This window comes from Nicotiana attenuata, chromosome 5 (genome assembly GCF_001879085.1).
Source record: "Nicotiana attenuata strain UT chromosome 5, NIATTr2, whole genome shotgun sequence".
Taxonomy (NCBI): domain Eukaryota; kingdom Viridiplantae; phylum Streptophyta; class Magnoliopsida; order Solanales; family Solanaceae; genus Nicotiana; species Nicotiana attenuata.
This window is the reverse complement of record NC_031993.1, coordinates 8,073,599-8,095,252: the sequence shown is the minus strand read 5'-3', so window position 1 is coordinate 8,095,252 and position 21,654 is coordinate 8,073,599.

Sequence of the window (21,654 nt, the reverse complement as noted above, 5' to 3'; positions counted from 1 at the left end):
AATTGCAATTATAGCCTATTTTACGATTAATAGCTTTTTATAATTATAAAATTATTTCCAGTATTTTTAAAGTAACATTTATATAGTATTTGTTTGCTCAGTATTTTTAATTTGCTTTTAAAATCATTATTACTATTTTTATAAAATAAAAAAAAAAGGGAAATTGGCTATTTAACACTTAGCCTATCTCTATTTCAATAACAGCCCTTCTCCCTTTCAATTTTAACCCCCAATTCGATCCAATTCCACCCCAAATTAAACGAACCAACTGCTAAACCCGCCCGGTTTTCTTTTAAATCTGAGCCGTTGATCATTTTGATCAACGGCCAATATCCTTCCTTTCCTTTTTTAATCGCCTAACCCCTCTAAGCCTACCTCATTAGCACAAAGGCGCCGCCCTTGAAACCCCTCATCTCTGAAACGCTCTCTAACCTTCCTAAACGCTAATCACCTCCCGTCTTATCTCACCTCATTCCCACCGGAATCCATGGCGTCTCCAGCCATAGATGGCCTGTGCTCACCCTCTATCACCCCTGAGCCTAAGCTACTCAAGCTTTGGAGGCTTGACCTCGATGGTCTCTTTTCAGATCCATCTCAGATCCATAGATCTATGGTTTTCCGGCCACGCTCCGGCATGTTCAAACACTGGAAGCTTGATTCCTGACCGTTTCAACTCAGGATCTGATCTTGTTCTTCCAAGCCTTTCTCGCTTCTAGGGTTTCTCTGAAACCCTAAGCCATTCGAGGTTCTTTCACCGTTATTTGTTTAGATCTGTGCTATGTCTATGTTCTTCTTGATGTTTTGAGCGTTTTTCCCAAATTTCCTTTTCAAAAATCGTTTGATTTCAAATTAGGGTTTCTGAAAGTCTTTTGATTCTTGCTGTTCTTTTCTTTTAGATGTTTGTCTGTATTATGCTCGCATGTTTTCCTTCTCTATTACGCATGTATTGTCCTTCCTTTCTTTTATATGTGTGCTCACATGATTAATCTGTGTTAAATTTTCCTCACTCTTCTACCATGTGTGTTTACTACTAAGTTTCTTGACTTTTGCTTTTCTGAACTCTGTTTGTGTTCTTGTTAAGCATGTTTCATCTATTCTGGACTTGTCTAAGTTCCGAGTTTCCAAAACGTGTCCTTTTATGCTCTCAAATCGATTTTCTTTCTCTGATTGTTTCAAACCTGCTATCATGGTCTGTTTGTTTCTCATGAGACTCCTTGAGTCTGTTCACTTGCCTTCTCATTTCTGTGTTTGATTCGATTTGAAACCCTAGAATTTGGGAGGTTTCTTTGATAAACTGGATTAGGGTTTCACTTTGGGACCCTGGACTTTCAGACGCACTATGAATCTATGACTGAACTCATATTCTTTTGTTTTATGATCCTAAACATTGCAATGTTAGACTTTCTGTTTGATTTGTTTGCTCTATATATGAGAAACTCCTCTTTCAAAAGGTTTTGACAACTACTTGATTGATTTTGGACTCCTTTGATGGGGTCTCGACTGATTGCTACTGATTTTCTTTGTTTGAGCCCTCCTCTACCTATTCCTGACTGGGTTCATTCGAATCAAACCTGTTTACTTTGATTTTGTTAGTTGTCTGATTGATTCACTTTCCTTTCTCTTTACAAATCGAGTACTGTTGAATGCTTTCCTTAAATAAACCTTATGTATTCTCCCTTCTTATGCTGCTGTGACAGATTTTACTCAAATTTCCTTTCCTTATTTACATTCTCCCGTTTGAAATTAAAATCCCTTGACTGAAGGGAGAATATTTGTGACTGATTTTTAAAAGGTTTTCTTACCTTTCTTACTTGTTTCTCTACACTATAAAAGGGGATGCCCTTCTACACTTTCAACACACGATCAATTCTGATTACTTTCACTGAATACTTTCAAATACACTTAGAATTTTCACAAACACTCTAGTTCTCTGAATTCCCAAGCATAAAGGGCTTTCTCTGATTGTGGCTTTGCTAGAAAGAATCCTGCTTTTCTCTGCTTACTTTTCTGCAACTGGTATGTTCTTATGTTTAATTCCTTCCTCTCCCCCTATGTGTTTACTCTATAGTCCATTCCTTGTTGGGTTTACTGTCTACATGCTGTAACTTTCTGCAAGTTTTACTTTCATTGTTTCTGTTCTTATATGAATCCCAAACCCTAATCCCCTTTATATGGCTGAGTTATGGTTCAAAAACATGGAAATACTTGATATTATTGTCCATGGACATGAACTGGACCCTCTTGAGTCCTAANGTTGTGCTTTAAACAAGTGATGTTTACACTTTGAACAGTGATGTTTATAACCTAATGTACCTGGTCCTTGATGATAAGTGATATAAAGGAAAAATGTTTCTAACATTGTGTTGATGTTTGAGCTGAGTTCTAGCAGGGCCTAAGTGTATGAAAAGCACAGTGTTTCTCATCATCAAAAAGGGGGAATTTGTTGGCCCAAGTAAAGGTTAGTTTTGAAGACTGACAAAGGAACTCAGACATGAACCAGGTCCATCCAGTGGTCCATCCCTCAGGTTCACAAAAACGGGCAGATTCAAGCATGTGGGATGCACGTGAAGGAGATAAGCTTAACTTGGTGTATTTAATATCTCCTGATCGAAAAGGTTGCATAATTGATAAGGAGAAGGAGTCCTTAGTCAAAGAGAACACTATCCAAGATAGGGAAGGAGTTAGAAGTTGAAATCAACTAGAACTCTTCCACCAAGGAAGAGTTGCATCAGAACTCTAGTTATTTCTTCATCTACTAACTCTATAAATTGCAGGATGTTCTCACATTAAAGGGTTGCACAAAAATGCAGAAGTTAAACGTGAATTGGGAGCAAAATAGCAAGGCTTTTTGCAAGCAGTTCGTGTGTGATTCAAGTGTGCAAACCTGAAGCTACATGAACCAGATTGAAGAACCAGCTCCATAAAGAGTTTTATGTGTCTTTTTCTATTTCTAGTTCAATTGTAGTAGGTGTTTCATATTGTACCTTTCAGCTTTATCTAGAAGCAATTGTAATAGGTATTTTGAGTATTCAAGTTAGAGTTAACTTGAAGTTGTCGTAGCAGTTAGAGGTTGGTTGCCACAACGGGATTAGAGTTAATCCTTAGGTTTACAAAGAGTTTTGTAAATGCTGTTTTGGCTTAGTGATTTTAGTGGATGTTTGGGAAAATCCTACTGAGTAGTAGGTCGTGGCTTTTTCACCTTTTGAGCCAGGTGTTTTCCACGTAAAAATCTATGTGTTCTTATTTTATGCACTCTTAATTTCGCAAACAGTCAGAGTAAGAACATCTAGAAGAACCAGGTTCTTCTAGTGCAAAAATTAGGTACCACACAAATCACCCCCCCTTGTGTGGTATTGACGTGTAGAACATCAAATCGTATCAGAGCAGGTTATCCTTGAAGAGGCTAACACCTTAGGAATAGATCAAGATGAGCGCACCACCTGGAAACTGGGAAGGGCAATCCACTGATAGGCCTCCACTCTTTAATGGGCACTACTACTCTTGGTGGAAAAACAGGATGAGAGATCACATCATCGGAGAAGACTATCAGCTATGGGACATTATCACTGTTGGTCCCCTGGCTACCACGAAGAAGAATGCTGAAGGAGTAGATGTGCCAAAAACAAGAGCTGACTGCAATGCTGAGGACTTGAGGAAGTGGGAAAAGAATGCAAAGGCCAAGAAATGGCTTGTGTGTGGACTTGGTCCAGACGAGTGCAGTAGAATTCAAAGCTGTACCACTGCTAAGGAAATCTGGGACACTTTGCAAGTGGCTCATGAAGGAATACCTCAAGTGAAGAGGTTCAGAGGAACACTGTTGTATTCTCAATATGAGAATTTCACCATGAAGGAAGGGGAAACCATCCAAGAGATGTATACAAGGTTCACCACACTGACAAATGAACATAAGTCTCTTGGAAGGGTTATTCTTGAAGAAGACAAAGTTGAGAAGATTTTTACAAGGGTACTGCCAATCTCTTGGGAAAGCAAAATCACAGCTATTCAGGAATCAAAGAACATTGCCACTCCTAAGTTGGATGAGCTAATTGGAAATCTCACTGCCTATGAACTTGGAAGGAAAACCATGAAGATGGATGCACCCAAGAAGGAATGGAGCATGGCATTAAGAATCACTGAAGGTGCTGATCTAGAGGAGGATGAAATGACCATGATCACAAAGGATTTCAAGAAGTACCTAATGAGAGAAAATGGTCCTTCAAGAAGTGGAAGCTACATCAAACCAAGGGTTCTTGAAAAACAAACCAATGAGGGGTGTTACAAGTGTGGGAAGACTGATCACCACATCAAAAATTGCCCTCAATGGGAAATTGAATGGAAGAAGGAAAGAGCTGAACGAAGGAACAGGAAGAAGGAACAGGTTCAACCCAAGAAGAACAAAGGATCAACAAAGGCTATGGTTGTTGCTTGGGGTGAAAGCTCAGATGATGACACAGAAGATGAAGATGGAGATGAACAAGCACTTATGGCAATTGGGAAATCCGATGAGGAATCTGAGGTAAGTATAAATCATCTCAAAGACAAGATTAAGTTTTTGTCTAAAGAAAGTCTATCTGAATTACTTCTGGATTTCATTGATGAATTTGATGTTATAAATAATGAAAAGGAACAGCTGTCTAAGGAGTGTGTGATTCTGAAAGCTAAGTGCGAAAACCTGGAACTTAGAGCTAGATAAAGTGATACTAAAAATGCTGAGTTGAAGAACCAGGTTCATGAACTTGACAACACAGTCCTAGAGCTTAAATCTGAAAATCTAAAATTGAAATTAGGAACTGGTAAAAAGAAATCTGATCACACACAACTCACTTTAGAAGAAAATGTAGGAAAAATGAAAGATGAGTTGTACAAAAGAGATGAGCAGATAAGAGTCCTTAAGGAGGATCTAAACAAGGTTAAGCACGAGCTAGATAGAACCTGAAAATGGAATAGGTCCTCCGATGCACTTTCATGGCTACATGAACACCATAGTAGCAATAAGAGAGGACTTGGCTACGGGACCCCTGCACCTAAGTGGGATCCCAAAAGCAAGTACCTCACTCTTCCTGAGAACAAAATTTGCACACATTGTGGTAAACTGGTCACTATAAAAGTGAATGTATTGCAAAAGAAAAGGCTAGTCAAAAGACAAAAGAATTTGTTCAAGGGAAAAATAGGTTGCCAAGTTGGGCTAAAAAGAATTTGATTCACCCTTTTGCCTATAGAAAGGGACCCAAACTAGTTTGGGTTCCTAAGACTAACCCCTGATTTCCTTTCGCGGGTCCAAGTGAAGGGGAGCAGCCAAATATGGTACATGGATAGTGGTTGTTCAAAGCATATGACAGCAAGCAAGAACCAGTTCCTTTCACTTGAGGACCTCAAAGGAGGTAATGTCTCCTTTGGAAATGGGAAGAAAGGTGAGATCATTGGGGTTGAAAAGGGAAAAAGAGTAAATAATACATACATTGTAGATTTGTCCACACTTTCAGAAAATGAACTCACTTGCTTAAGTGTGTTGGACAATGATCCCCTCCTTTGGCACAAGAGACTTGGACATGCAAGTCCGAGTCAACTCAACAAATTAGTCTCCAAGGATCTGGTGATAGGGCTGCCTAACATCAAGTTCAAGGAAGACAAAGTTTGTGAGGCTTGTGAAAGGGGGAAGTAGGTAAGATCCTCTTTTAAATGCAAGAAAATGGTAACCACCACCAGACGATGGAACCGGTCCATATGGATCTCTGTGGTCCAATGAGAACATTAAGCGGATGTGGTAAAAGATATGTGATGGTGCTTGTTGATGATTACTCTAGGTTTACTTGGACATTGGTTTTAACATCTAAAGATGAAGCATTTTACATGTTTACTTCTCTTGTTAGAAAAACTCAGAAACAACTAGGTAATCATCCTGCATCAATTAGGTCTGATCATGGAACTAAATTTGAAAATGCTAAGTTTGCTGAATTTTTGCATGCTACTTCATAAATAGCTGCATGACTAGACCTCTTGTTAAGAAGATTCCCTATGAGTCACTTAAAGGGAGAAAGCTAAATATATCCCATCTTAGGGCATTTATATGCAAGTGCTTTGTGCACAATAATGGCAAAGACTCCCTAGGTAAGTATGATCCTAGAAGTGATGAGGGAGTATTCTTGGGATATTCTTCACATAGTAAAGTTTATAAGATCTATAACAAAAGAACTATGTGTGTAGAAGAAAGTGTACATGTGATTTTTTATAAACTAACACTCTTCTGAGAGACAGGAACATGAAAATGAAGCAATTGGGCTGGTAAGAATTTTAAAATGAAATTATAGCCCAGACTGAAGCTCCACCAGAAGAAGGAACGGGTGATGGAACAGGTTCTCCTACCCAGGGCAACATGACAGGGGGAACTGACTAGAGAGGAACTGATCCTCAAACCTCGAGGGAACCTGTCCATGAATCTATTCCTCAGTAACAAAAGCAGGAAGGAACATCCAAAGAAATTGACACTCCTATTGCAACATCCACGAAATTGGATATAGATGAACCTGGTTCATCTGTTGATCAGAAGTTGTATAGGGGAATGATTGGTTCTCTTTTATATCTCACTACTAGCAGACCAGACATTGTGTGCAGTGTAGGTCTTTGTGCTCGATTTCAGGCAAATTCAAAGGAGTCCCACTTGACTAATGAAAAGAGAATATTGAGATACTTGAAAGGCACCACTGACCTTTGCCTTTGGTATCCAAAAAGTAGTAATTTTAACCTAGTGGGATATGCTGACGCTGATTGCAGGTTTCCTTGTGGATAGGAAGAGCACCTCAGGTATGGCACACTTCCTTGTTCATGTCTTGTTTCATGGGCTGCCAAAAGGCAAAATTCAATGGCCTTGTCTACTGCTGATGCTGAGTATGTTGCTGCTACTTCATGATTGTGCTCAATTGCTATGGATCAAACAGCAGCTGATAGATTTTGGCATTGAAGTTGGTTGCATTCCTATTTTCTGTGATAACACTAGTGTTATTAGTACGACTAAGAATCCGGTTCATCATAAGAGAACTAAGCACATAGATATTAGACACCATTTTTTTGGAAAAATGAGAAAGGCTTGATCACTGTGGAGTTTTGTGCTACTGACAAGCAAATTGCTGACATCTTCACAAAAGCATTAAGTAGAGATCACTTTGAGAGGAACAGGTTGGAATTAGGGATGATTAAGATCACCTAAAAGGACCAGTTTAAGGTTAAACAAAAAAAATGAATGAAAAAAATTGAAAAAAAAAATTGGTTAGAAAGTCTGTAAATTGTATAATTAGATTAAATCTTGCTCAGTCTCATACTTTCCATAGTATACTCTTGTGCCATGTGTTAAAATGACTCATTAATCTCTAATGATATTTTCTCTATTTTGGCAAATTTAGACGCACACAAGAGAATTATCAGTGAAGAACCTGGTTCATCAAAGATAACACGGTATGTTTTCTACACTCTGCATTATTTGAAATAACTATATTTGGATCATGAGCAGAGTCCTACCAAATACCAAACCCCTTTTGGACTTATCCGTTACAATTGAACCAGGCCCGTTTAAAAGAGTCCCAACCGAATGGAAGTACCTAGATTCTAGGGATACACTCCAATGCCTCTTCATAGCTGAATTGCAGTTTGATTAAAACTTCTAAGAGTCTGAAAAGCTGTAGTTACCCCATCAATTATTCCCCTATATATTGATCAGCTTTAGTGTATTCCTTACTTCATCTCTCTCAAGCGGTTAAAAACTCTCATTCTTATTTCATCTTCCAAACACAATCTAATTCTCTTCTCTTCCATACCCTAGCCCGGATATGTCGAACACCTCTAAAAATCCTTCATCACCACCATAGGAAACCACTTCCACACCTTCTACAACACCAATCTCTAAGAAAAGATGATGGCTCGTAAGATTGTCGCTGAAGGAGAGCAGATCAAGAAAATAAACAAGCAATTGAAAGCAGGTAGGGAAGAAGAATCCCAGAAATCTGAAGATTCATTTAAGTCTGCTACTAAGGGGGAAGAAAGTAGGTATTCCAAAACTAAACAGGTATCTTCTGATTCTAAAGTTACTCCTGAGACAATTTTTGAAGTGGCTGCAAATTTAGAGAATAGATTTGTACTGGTAGGATCTATAGCAGGTGTTGAGACTACAGAATCTGGAGAAGTTGGTGGTAAAAATAAAAAAAAGGAAAAAGAAAAAGAGAGCAAGGGTGCTAGGAGTGCTGTGAAGGGAAAAGGGTAAAAGAGTGGTTGATTCTTCACCCACTCCTGTTGGTCGAACAAAAGAAACTGGTGCAATGGTTGTTTGGGGAGAGGAATTTACTGAAATGGAAGAGAGTGTGAGCAAAACAAGGGGAAGTGGGAAGCTCCTGAGGGGTAGGTTCAACTTGAGAAATATAGATGAAACTGTTCTATCTGAACAGGAAACCCTCTTGGACCTACTGATAGGATTATCAATGGCACCAAAACTCATGCCATTCCCCATGGTTTCATTCTCACAACTGTGCTCGTACATTTCAAGGTACGTATGAAGAAGTGGGAGGTTAGTACAAGAAAGGATCATTTTGGGGTTAATACTCTGCTTGCTTGCGATTATGAAGTAAATGTCATTCTTAATGAACCTGGTTCATTTAAAAAGACACCTATCAATAGCAAAGTCAGAGTCTTGGTATAGGAGAGTGAGGCAAAGGATATTGAGATAGCAAGGCTGAAGACACGATTGGTTGAGGTAGAATCTGAGAGAGATGTTCTCAGAACTGAACTTGCAAGGGAAAAGGAGAAGAATGATGGAATTCTTCAAGACATGCTAAAACTTCTTCAAGCAAATAACCCAGCCCCTACATCTTCCAAGCCTTAAATCCTAGCCTAGTGTAGATCAACCAGTGACCCAGTTTGGGACGTTTTGTTTCTTTTGCTCATGTTTTCAGTATTTTTATTTCTTCTTATGCTTTGTGGTAGAATCTTATCAATCATCAATGAAATTCACCGTTTTTGCTCTAACTGTTTGTTTATATTTCTTTGATGGTTTAAATTCTTAGCTTGATCTATGATGATTAATTCATGATTGCATTTGAAGTAGCCCAGTGGCCATGAGTAAGTTTTAAAATCTAGCTATCTCACATTTTATGCAACTTTTTGATGATGCCAAAGGGGGAAAAAGGTTGTGCTTTACACTTTGAACAGTGATGTTTATAACCTAATGTACCTGGTCCTTGATGATAAGTGATATAAAGGAAAAATGATTCTAACATTGTGTTGATGTTTGAGCTGAGTTCTGGCAGGGCCTAAGTGTATGAAAAGCACAGTGTTTGTCATCATCAAAAAGGGGGAATTTGTTGGCCCAAGTAAAGGTTAGTTTTGAAGACTGACAAAGGAACTCAGACATGAACCAGGTCCATCCAGTGGTCCATCCCTCATGTTCACAAAAACGGGCAGATTCAGAGCATGTGGGATGCACGTGATGGAGATAAGCTTAACTTGGTGTATTTAATATCTCCTGATCGAAAAGGTTGCATAATTGATAAGGAGAAGGACTCCTTAGTCAAAGAGAACACTATCCAAGATANCCTGCCTCTCCCCCTATGTGTTTACTCTATAGTCCATTCCTTGTTGGGTTTACTGTCTACATGCTGTAACTTTCTGCAAGTTTTACTTTCATTGTTTCTGTTCTTATATGAATCCCAAACCCTAATCCCCTTTATATGGCTGAGTTATGGTTCAAAAACATGGAAATACTTGATATTATTGTCCATGGACATGAACTGGACCCTCTTGAGTCCTAAACTCTTTCAATTCCCATCCCCCATTCCCCTTTATATGTATGCTGAGTTTGAGACTTTGGTCTGGCAGTGTCCTAATCACTGTCCAGACCATAGTCTGACCTTCAATAGGTCTTTACTCTTAATTGTTGGCTGACAGGTTGGTCAGGGGTGTGCCAGCCTACATATGGCTGGGCATGACCACTAGCCTGCCTTGGCTCTCCCTAACCCCCTCTACTGCACTTACACTTGTTCCTAGACTCTAAGTTCTGCCCCCCTCCAATGAACCTTGCCTTGGGACCTTGAGCTCCCTCTAAACTTGGACATTGGAGGGCTGGCCCTTCCACAATGCACTTTCATTCAGTTTTGATATCTGGGTGTGAGCATTTCCTGGAGTTTTTGAAATTCCTTGGAACTTTGACACATCCCAGATAAGAGAAAGGCTTTGGAACCTGATCCTGGCAGTTGACTCATATCATATTGTTAGACCTTGGGTTTGAATTGGGCTCCTTGGATGCAGCTTAAGAGTTCTGATTGTAATTTTATTTCCAGTTTTTGATTCATCTTGGTCTGTAATAAAATTTTGTAATAACCTCTAGGGTGATTAGTGAAAAGGGAAGGGTAACCATGCATGCAAAGGGGTAGATATCATGCTCATAGGGAATTACCACATTTCTGTACTCATGTATCTTGCCTACAGCTTTGCACATTTATGCATCCACGTATATACCATGTCTCTAGGTTTATGCATCCACGTAGATACCATGTCTATAGGTTTATGCATCCACATAGATATCATGTCTATAGGTTTATGCATCCATATAGATACCATGTCTATAGGAATTTTGCATCTCCATATGGACACCACGCCTATAAGTAACCAGAAATCCAGACTCCACGCATGCATTGTTCACTAGGCAAACCTATTTATAGGGTTAAAAACTAACAGTACTTAGATACCATACTTATAGTATTTCTGTGCTTTCGCTACGCCTATAAAAAGTGTTTAAATTAATGACGCTAGAAAGCATGCCTATAGGAATTATCAATCAAATTTGAATCACCCGTTTTAAGATTAGCACTAATTACAGAACTCGCATCATTCTGTTAAAACTGGCAACTTTCTTAATCAGTTTGTTTCTTTATTCCTGAAACCAGTAGATGCCATGCCTATAGGCCATCACGTAGGCAAACAAGTATGTAGTTAATTAATTGCACTGGTCTTCGATAAGTTGCAGCCAGGCGAGCCTAATGCAAACTTCTTGACTGAAAATATGTAATGAACCAGCCTGCCTAACGTTAAGCATAATTTCGACCTAATCAGTACATGTAAGACGTGCTAAACTACATGATTTTTTGTGATTAAAGGAGGTTTATCTGAGCTTTAGTTGTTTTGTGCTCCCATAACTGCTTTCATGTGTTTTGTTTGACGCCTTAGTATTTTAACCTTTTTAATCCTCTGAAAAGCCAAGCTTCTTCCCTTTAGGATTAGTAGTCCTAAAAGCCTCCAGGACTGATAGGTGGGACGGGTAATAGCATGCAATAAGTAAATGAGACTATTTCGCGTTTAATACCTTAACGGGGTGGGAAGGGTAGACATGGAGATAATGATCACACGATAACACTATGCGTACAATTGACTACCGGTGTTGTGTGGATGATCAATGTGATTTATAAACCTAGGCCCCCTTTTCTTATACAACTTTGTTTAATATCTATAAAATCCTGTCTTTTCCACTACTCAAAACTCCTCCTTAATTTTACTGCATTATGCCTTTTCTTCCAGATTTTTCTTCTTTGTTTATTCAATATATTGATTAATTTTCTGTGTTTAGTCCCCCTTTTAAACAAATTGTAGATCATTAAGACCTTGATCCCACATACTTGTCTCGTATTTATTTGCAGCCCTTGTGTGTAAAATCCTTTGTGTATCTAGTTGCATTAAAGTCAAAACATAGCATGGTCGGGAACCACACTAGTGGATCTTGAGGGGTGCCTAACACCTTCCCCTTGAGATAATTTCTAGCCCTTACCCGAACTCTAGTTTTCCAACTCAAAAACCCTTCTTAGTGTCCTAATGCACTCAATCATTAGGTGGCGACTCTTCAATTCCAAAAACCCAATTCCCAAATGGGAATAGAATTGTCTTCCCAAATGTCGTAAACCCGATTTCGCTTTAGAAAAAGGGGGCGTCGACAGCATGGCGACTCTGCTGGGGATTCCTTTAGGCTTTTACCACTTCATGTTATATGTGACTTTATTGTTTTCTTTATTGCTTTGTTTAATACCTTTATTCGAAACTAACTTGTCTTTTTGTTTCCTTTTTCTTTAACGCTTTCATTTACTGCTTTCTTTCAATACCATTGTAATTTTCGAGCAATTATTGTAACCATTACGAACGTGAAAATACGTGACAATCTATTTCATGTTTGTAATTGCATCTTCAACATCATATTCCACTCGTGCCAAACAAATACCATAGCAACGCTTGATGAGTGGTTGCGCTCTTCCAATATTATTACCCCCTAAATTTTTGCAAAGGCGTATTTGCGGTAAAACTAGTCGATCAGCGGTGCAGTCGACGGTTCCGTGCCTTTCCCTCTTGAGTTGCCCGCTCAAGGGTACCGGTCTAGCACCCCATAGAAACATTATCCTGTTTAACTGTTCATGCATCACTGTCAAACCTACTCGAGTCAGTTATGATGTCCACATAATGACTCTTTAGGAAAGCCTTAACCAAAGTCCACTGGGTTCCCCTGGGACCCAAACGGACAACACCATACTCTGTGCATTTATATGCCAATTATTGATCTAAATAGTCGAGTTCGGTGGGGGTAAGGGACTAACGCTTTGTTTTGCAGAGAATGAGGCACGAAGTCCCCAGATTCGGCATGGTAACCAATATTCACCCGAGGTTGCTAAGATTGTGGGAAGACCATCATTCCAGTGACCGGACTCTCGTCCGCAAGTATTTGGGAAACTTACCCTCTCTTTAGGAAAGTCAGCCGGACAACAAAATTATAGAGGCTGCGACCTTATTCTGGGACAGTGATAGATCGGTATTTCGATTTGGGGACCCTGAAATGACCCCGCTGCTCGAGGAAATAGGAGGGTTAGCCGGTATTCCTTGGGAGGCTCCGGGTTTGCTCATGCCAGAAAACCGCAAGGGTAAAGGTTTCTTCAAAATGATGGGGTTGAAGAAAAACTCAAATTTGACTTGTTTGAAGGATTCCTATATTCCCTTCGACTGCCTGTTCGAGAGGTACGGCCATAGAAAGTCCTACCGCACCTATCCAGACGAATCCTCACCTCATTGGGGCATATCCACAGGAGGGTTTTCGTCTTCATGTTCTATTTCTTGGGGATGATAGTGTTTCCCATGAAGAAGGCTAGGTTCCACACCAGACTAGCCATGGTCACCAAGACACTAATGGAGGGGATTCAAGGGCAACATTTCAGCATAGTGCCCATGATTGTTGCGGAGATCTACGAGCTTTGGAATATTTTCAACGAGGGGCCAGTCATTTTGAGGGTTGCAACTTATTACTCCAACTCTGGCTCATAGAACATCTCCAAAAGGGTCGATACCGCCAAGAGCTTCCGCGAAGGCCGTGGAATGATCATATAGCCTTTCACCATCCCAATAGAATGAACTATATGTCTGACATGTTTGCTCGGCCAAGGGATGCTCGAGGATGGGTAGAATTGCTTGAAAACTTGAAAGAAGACAAGGTACAGTGGATGTTCGAATGGTTCCCCACTGGAGAATTCATCATCCGCTCTCGGGACGCTCCATTTCTCATACTCATTGGTCTGAGGGGAACTTATCCCTATGTCCCTCTCCGGGTCATGAGGCAAGCGGGGAGAAAGCAAGTCATACCAAAGGTAGAAAAGATGAGTTATTTCAGGGCTGATTTCCAAGACGACGATAGCCCATACAAATGTCAAGCTCAACAAATGTGGAACAGCAAGGTCATCCTGGAGAGGGATTCCATAGAACCTGACAGGTATCATGCCGGTTACACCTTATACTATCCAGGTTGGCTAGAAGAAGATCATGCTGGGTTAGGACAGCCCGGATATGTTCGAGGTCACAGGGTCATCGATGAAAGGGCTGAGATACAAGTTAAGTACAACCAGTTGCACAAAAGGATCAGGGAGTGCGAGAGCGAGCATCAGGAGATTCAAGAGGCTAATCAAAAGTTGATCAAGGAATAGAAGGATATGGCTGTCAGAGCCAACAAGCGCCTAGGGAATTTGGAGCGAGGGTTAGTAGAGCTGGAAGGGAACTTCATTCGGAGGATCGAGAATCGCCAAAACGCCGAAGGAAATGAAGGAGGACATTTGGCTAGGGCTTATCTGCTACTGGGATTACGTGAGCTGGTGACGCTGTTCGATGGAGCCAAAGATGCCGAGTCTGGGGAAGGTCCTTCTGGGACCAAATAGTTAGGAGTTTCTTTTCTTTTCTGCTTTGAAATGTAATAAGGCCAACGGCCATTAGTGACATTTTTTTTACTTTATGCAATTTTAGTGTCGTTTTGGGATTTGTCTCATTTTTATCAATAAAATGAGGCATTTAGCATTATAAGTTCTCCAAATCAACTTGTCGCTAGGCCTACCTCGGGCACAACGAGGCACCCAATTTAGGACACGATTTATATTCTTGTACTATGTGTTTAAATACTGCAATATTTCTTTCTCAGAATCCGCACTAACTTGTTACCTTTTGTTGTTTTTACTTTTATTTTTTATTCCCCTTCCCAAAAAGGTTAGTTCGTGCATTCTGGCATCATCATCCTACTCCACAAGATCTAAGGGCCCTCCACCTCCTCCTCCTCCAAGTCCTATCAAAAGCAAAAACAAAGCAAAGATGGAGAACGTGAACAACATCAGAAAGGACGACTCAGCTGAAAGGGTAGAAGTTCCTCAGGGTGTTCAAGTATCCAAAGAAAGTGTCGCGCAGCTCGAACAGAAGCTACTAAAATTTCAAGAAGAGCTAGACCAATTTCGGAACTTGGCAAGTCTGTCATTCTCACTCACTACTCCAAACGNATCTTATCAATCATCAATGAATTTCACTGTTTTTGCTCTAACTGTTTGTTTATATTTCTTTGATGGTTTAAATTCTTAGCTTGATCTATGATGATTAATTCATGATTGCATTTGAAGTAGCCCAGTGGCCATGAGTAAGTTTTAAAATCTGGTTATCTCACATTTTTTATGCAACTTTTCGATGATGCCAAAAGGGGGAAAAAGGTTGTGCTTTAAACAAGTGATGTTTACACTTTGAACAGTGATGTTTATAACCTAATGTACCTGGTCCTTGATGATAAGTGATATAAAGGAAAAATGATTCTAACATTGTGTTGATGTTTGAGCTGAGTTCTGGCAGGGCCTAAGTGTATGAAAAGCACAGTGTTTGTCATCATCAAAAAGGGGGAATTTGTTGGCCCAAGTAAAGGTTAGTTTTGAAGACTGACAAAGGAACTCAGACATGAACCAGGTCCATCCAGTGGTCCATCCCTCATGTTCACAAAAACGGGCAGATTCAAGCATGTGGGATGCACGTGAAGGAGATAAGCTTAACTTGGTTTATTTAATATCTCTTGATCGAAAAGGCTGCATAATTGATAAGGAGAAGGAGTCCTTAGTCAAAGAGAACACTATCCAAGATAGGGAAGGAGTTAGAAGTTGAAATCAACTAGAACTCTTCCACCAAGGAAGAGTTGCATCAGAATTCTAGTTATTTTTTCATCTACTAACTCTATAAATTGCAGGATGTTCTCACATTAAAGGGTTGCACAAAAACGCAGAAGTTAAATGTGGATTGGGAGCAAAATAGCAAGGCTTTTGCAAGCAGTTCGTGTGTGATTCAAGTGTGCAAACCTGAAGCTACATGAACCAGATTGAAGAACCAGCTCCAAAAAGAGTTTTATGTGTCTTTCTTTATTTCTAGTTCAATTGTAGTAGGTGTTTCATATTGTACCTTCCAGCTTTATCTAGAAGCAATTGTAATAGGTATTTTGAATATTCAAGTTAGAGTTAACTTGAAGTTGTCGCGGCAGTTAGAGGCTGGTTGCCACAACGGGATTAGAGTTAATCCTTAGGTTTACAAAGAGTTTTGTAAATGTTGTTTTGGCTCAGTGATTTTAGTGGAAGTTTGGGAAAATCCTACTGAGTAGTAGGTCGTGATTTTTTCACCTTTTGAGCCAGGTGTTTTCCACGTAAAAATCTCTGTGTTCTTTATTTAATGCACTCTTAGTTTCGCAAACAGTCATAGTAAGTACATCTAGAAGAACCAGGTTCTTCTAGTGCGAAAATTAGGTACCACACAAATCACCCCCCCCCCCTCTTGTGTGGTATTGACATGTAGAACATCATCCAAGAAAAAGGACGTGAGTGCCGTGATGGTTGCACAGCGAACCAAGTCCCCAATAAAATACCAAGCCTACCCGGTACCACCCATCACATACCAGCCTATTACCAATTACCAAGCACCTCCACCCTCTCACCAAACTCCATTACCTGCTTACCAATCATCCCCCTCCCCCACATATCAACCTACCTCACCAAGATATTCCCAAACTGCACCCATCTACCAATCCTATAATGCCCACTACCAATCACCTCCCACCCGCCAAAACTTCCCCAGGCAACACCCTAACTTTGACCGCAAACCTCCCAGGCAATACACCGCCATCGCCGAGCCAATCGACCAGCTATATGAAAGGCTCAAAGCAGCGGGTTACGTCACCCCAATCCCCGCCATAACTCCAGATAATCCTTCCCAGTGGGTCAATCCAAATAAAACCTGTGCATACCATTCCGGCATGAAAAGGCATACCATTGATGAGTGCCGATCTCTGAAAGACAAAATCCAAGCTCTAATTGACAACAAAATCATCGTGGCCAAAGAACCTGCTCCTAATGTTCGAAACAATCCCTTGCCTGATCATAAGGGTGGTGGTGTGCATATGATTGAAGTGGAAGATGATTGGGATCCCAAGGGGTCGATTGGATTAATCGTCGGGGGCGACGAGCCTAAGAAACCAGCCGTCACATTAAATCCAATTGTAGTCCAGATCCAGCCCTCTGGGGATGCTGAAGTAAACATGTCTGTGCCTCTCGAGTTTGAAACACCGTCCTCCATAAAGACTGCAGAGCCAATTGAGGTGGAGTTTGGGTCTCCAAAAGCACCTGCACCATTCAAAGTTGCTGTGTTGCCTCCCAAAACGAGAGTGCCCATTCCTGTGGCGATGTCGGCAGTAACGCCATTCCAAACACAGGCCATTCCTTTGGATTACACCGTCGAGGCAAGAAGGAATGGAAAGACTAGGTCTGGAGAAGCAATTGCAGCGCAGGGTATGACCAGGACTGACAAAATTTATACTCCGGAGCACTTAGTTGAATCAAGTAAGCAGGCCTCTGGACGGCCTATCGAAACTGGGCCCGATGATCTCTGGCGAAAGATACATGCAAAAGAATACTCAGTTGTCGACCAATTCAATAAAACACCAGCGCAGATCTCCATCCTAGCTCTACTGCAGATCTCCGAGACACACAAGAACGCTCTGATAAAGATACTAAGCGAGGCGTATGTACCCAGCAATATAACTGGAGGAGAAATGGCAAACATGGTCGGGCAGGTATTGGAGAGTCATAAGATCACTTTCCACGAGGATGAGTTACCCCCTGAAGGTTTAGGCCACAATAAAGCGTTGCACATCACTGTGCAATGTGAAGACTATTTCATCACCAGAACTTTGATGGGGGAAGAGTCTGCATGAAATCAAGGATGGGGCTATCAACGTCAAAGCTTTTGATGGTTCCCAAAGGTCCATTATTGGGGAGATCAGTTTATGTTTGAAAATGGGGCCAACTTGGTTCGATGTTGATTTTCAAGTAATAGACATCCCAGCATCCTACAACTTACTATTGGGACGACCTTGGATCCACATCGCTGGAGCCGTAGCATCAACCCTGCACCAGGCAGTAAAGTTCGAGTGGAATCACCAAGAGGTGATTATTCATGGTGACGGGAGCAACCCCATATACAGTCGTCAAACCATCCCAGCAATTGAAGGAAAAAGGAAACTAGGAGGAGAAACCTACCACCAGATTGAGCGAGTCAACGCGATGGACAAAGATAAGTGGTAGGATAACAAGATAGAGAGTATACTAAACTGGAGCGGGTATGAACCTGGCAAAGGGCTCGGCAAGAACCTCCAGGGAATCACCAAGCCTATCAAACTGAAGAAGCATGGCACCACTTTCGGGTTAGGGTATGGATACACTTGGCAAGAATTCAGGAACGGATCGCCACCATGGCGCGGCCCTTACTATCCGCTGGAGCACTCGATACCCTGCCTCGAGCAGACTTTCCAGCCGGCAGACATCTTATATGGGTCAGGGGAAGATGAAACATTGGCCGCAATGAAGAACCTGTTTTTGGAAGATGACAATATGGACTATCACGTCATTCTCGAGGAGGAAGGGGAGGAAGGCCCTTCCATACAGGCAGTGAACCGAGGAGAGCGCCTCAACAATTGGTCCGCCAGAACCACCAGGGCTCGGAGAGCTTCGGGGTAGCAAGGCTGAACAAAGCATTATGCATTATCTTTTATTTTTCGCCAGTTTATTTCCCTTTAGTATTATCTTTGAATTTTGAAAAGAGCCCCGATGTTCAAAACAATTCTTTCAGCATTTATTAAAGCATTTCAATTTTTTATAAATCTCGCTCTTATTATCTCTTTTTCTCTGCCATTTACTTTACTTTACACAGCATTATTATTACTTATCTTGATGAACCGATGAATGTGACATGCGACGAGGTAACGCAACAAACGGATATAGACACAGAAGAAGATGAAATACAAGAAGAGATCGTTAAAGAGGTCGAGGACTTTGAGAATAGACCCAAGTCTAACCTGGACGAGACTGAGGTCATCAACCTGGGGGATACAGAGAATGTCAAGGAAACGCGCATCAGTGTTCACCTGTCACCATCAGAAAAGAAAGAGTACACGGAGTTCTTAAAGGAATATGAGGACATATTTGCCTGGTCATATGATGATATGATCGGTCTCAGTACATCTATTGTAGCTCACAAATTTCCAACAGATCCGACATGTCCGCCGGTAAAGCAGAAGCTCAGAAAGTTCAAGCCAGACATGACTTTGAAAATCAAGGAGGAAGTTACCAAACAAGTCAAAGCCAAGGTCCTCAGAGTTGTGGAGTATCCAACATGGTTGGCCAACATTGTGCTAGTGCAAAAGAAGGACGGGAAGGTCAGAATCTGTGTCGACTACTGGGACCTCAACCGGGCCAGTCCAAAAGACGACTTCCCCTTGCCGAACATAGACATCCTGATTGACAACTGCTCCAAGCACGAGTTGCAGTCATTTTTTGATTGTTTTGCTGGGTATCATCAGATATGGATGGACGAAGAAGATGCGGAGAAAACGGCTTTCATTACACCGTGGGGGATGTATTGTTACAAGATGATGCCGTTCGGATTAGAGAATGTTGGGGCCACCTACATGAGGGCCATGACTACTATTTTCCATGACATGATACACAAAGAGATCGAGGTGTATGTAGAAGACGTCATCATCAAATCCAAGAAAGCCACTGACCGCATGGAAGACCTGAGGAACTTCTTCAACAGATTGAGAAGGTACAACTTGAAACTGAATCCCGCCAAATGTGCATTCGGGGATCTTGCCGGAAAACTGCTTGGGTTCATCGTAAGTCGACAAGGAATAGAACTAGATCCATCAAAGGTTAAGGCCATTCAAGACTTGCCACTGCCAAAGAACAAGAAAGAGGTTATGAGTTTCTTGGGGAGACTCAACTACATCAGCCGGTTCATAGCCCAGTCCACAGTCATTTGCGAACCAATCTTTAAGATGTTGAAGAAGGACGCCGAACTGATTATTGTCAGAAAGCTTTCGACAGAATTAAGGAATACCTGTCAACGCCGCAAGTTCTGGTTCCGCCCGAACCAGGCAGACCGCTATTGCTCTACCTTGCAGTACTGGATGGAGCATTTGGTTGTGTTTTGGGACTACATGATGAAACGGGGAGAAAAGAGCAAGCCATCTACTATCTCAGTAAGAAGTTCACCCCGTACGAGGCCCGGTATTCCCTACTAGAACGCACGTGTTGTGCTCTGACTTGGGTAGCTCAGAAGTTGAGGCATTATTTCTGTGCCTACACCACCTATCTCATATCGAGGATGGATCCGCTAAAGTACATCTTTCAGAAGCCCATGGGCAAACTGGCCAAATGGCAAATATTGCTGAGTGAGTTTGATATTGTCTACGTGACTCAGAAAGCGATCAAAGGACAGGCACTGGCCGACCATCTTGCCGAAAACCCCGTGGGCGGAGAATACGAGCCTCTAAAGATGTATTTTCCTGACGAGGAGGTCTCCTTCGTAGGAGAAGACATTGCAGAATCCTATGATGGCTGGAGAATGTTTTTTGATGGAGCAGCAAACTTTAAGGGAGTTGGCATAGGAGCAGTTCTAGTATCAGAAATAGGCCAACATTAGCCGATGTCCGCCAAACTCAGGTTCCCGTGCACCAACAACATGGCCGAGTACGAAGCCTGCATCTTAGGGCTCAAACTAGCTATTGACACGTTCAGGAGTTACTAGTGATAGGGGACTCAGATTTGCTCATACATCAGGTCCGAGAAGAATGGGCAACCAGGAACTCTAAGGTACTCTCATATTTGCATCACGTACAAGAATTGAGGAAGAGGTTTACAAAGACAGAATTCCGGCATGTTCCCAGAGTACAGAATGAGTTCGCCGATCCATTGGCCACTCTATCATCTATGATTCAACATCCGGATAAGAACTTCATTGATCCCATCCCAGTAAAAATCCAGGATCAACCCGCCTACTGTCAGGGGCGGATTTAGGGGGCGCAAGGGTGTTCACCCGAACACCTTTCGCCGAAAAATTACACTGTATATATAAGGCAAAATCTATTTTTTACCTCTATATATTAAGTTTTGAACACCCTTTAACACAATCCAAAAGAGTAGTTTAGTGGTCAAGGGGGTTCAAAATCTACATAAGGTCATTGATTCAATTCTCACTAGCTACAAAAATTTTTTTTGAACCCCCTTCGTGGAGATCCTGCCTCCGCCACTGCCTACTATGCTCATGTCAAGGAAGAAGCAGATGGAAAACCATGGTTTCATGACATTAAGAAGTATCTGTCAACGGGAGAGTATCCAGAACTTGCAAACACTACTCAAAAGCACACACTGCGAAGGTTATCCAATCACTTCTTTCACAGCAGAGGAATCCTATACAGGAGGACTCCCGATTTGGGATTACTAAGGTGTGTCGAGGCAAGGGAAGCATCCAGGTTGTTGGAAGAAGTTCATGCAGGGACCTATGGTCCGCATATGAATGGTTTTGTCTTAGCCAAGAAAATACTCCGAGCTGGTTATTTCTTGATGACTATGGAGACAGACTGCATCCAGTATGTACGAAAGTGCCACCGCTGTCAGATACATGCAGATATGATAAAGGTGCCTCCTAACGAGCTCAATGCAACAAGCTCACCATGATCGTTCGCCGCTTGGGGAATGGATGTCATCGGACCTATTGAGCCTGCCGCATCAAACGGGCACAGGTTCATTCTAGTGGCAATTGATTACTTCACCAAATGGGTTGAAGCAGCATCATATAAGGCAGTGACCAAGAAGGTTGTGGCAGACTTTGTTTGCGACCGTATCATTTGCCGGTTCGGCGTCCCAGAGTCAATCATCACTGACAATGGTTCCAACCTCAACAGTGATCTAATGAAAGCAATGTGTGAAACCTTTAGGATCAAGCACAAGAATTCTACAGCCTACAGACCTCAGA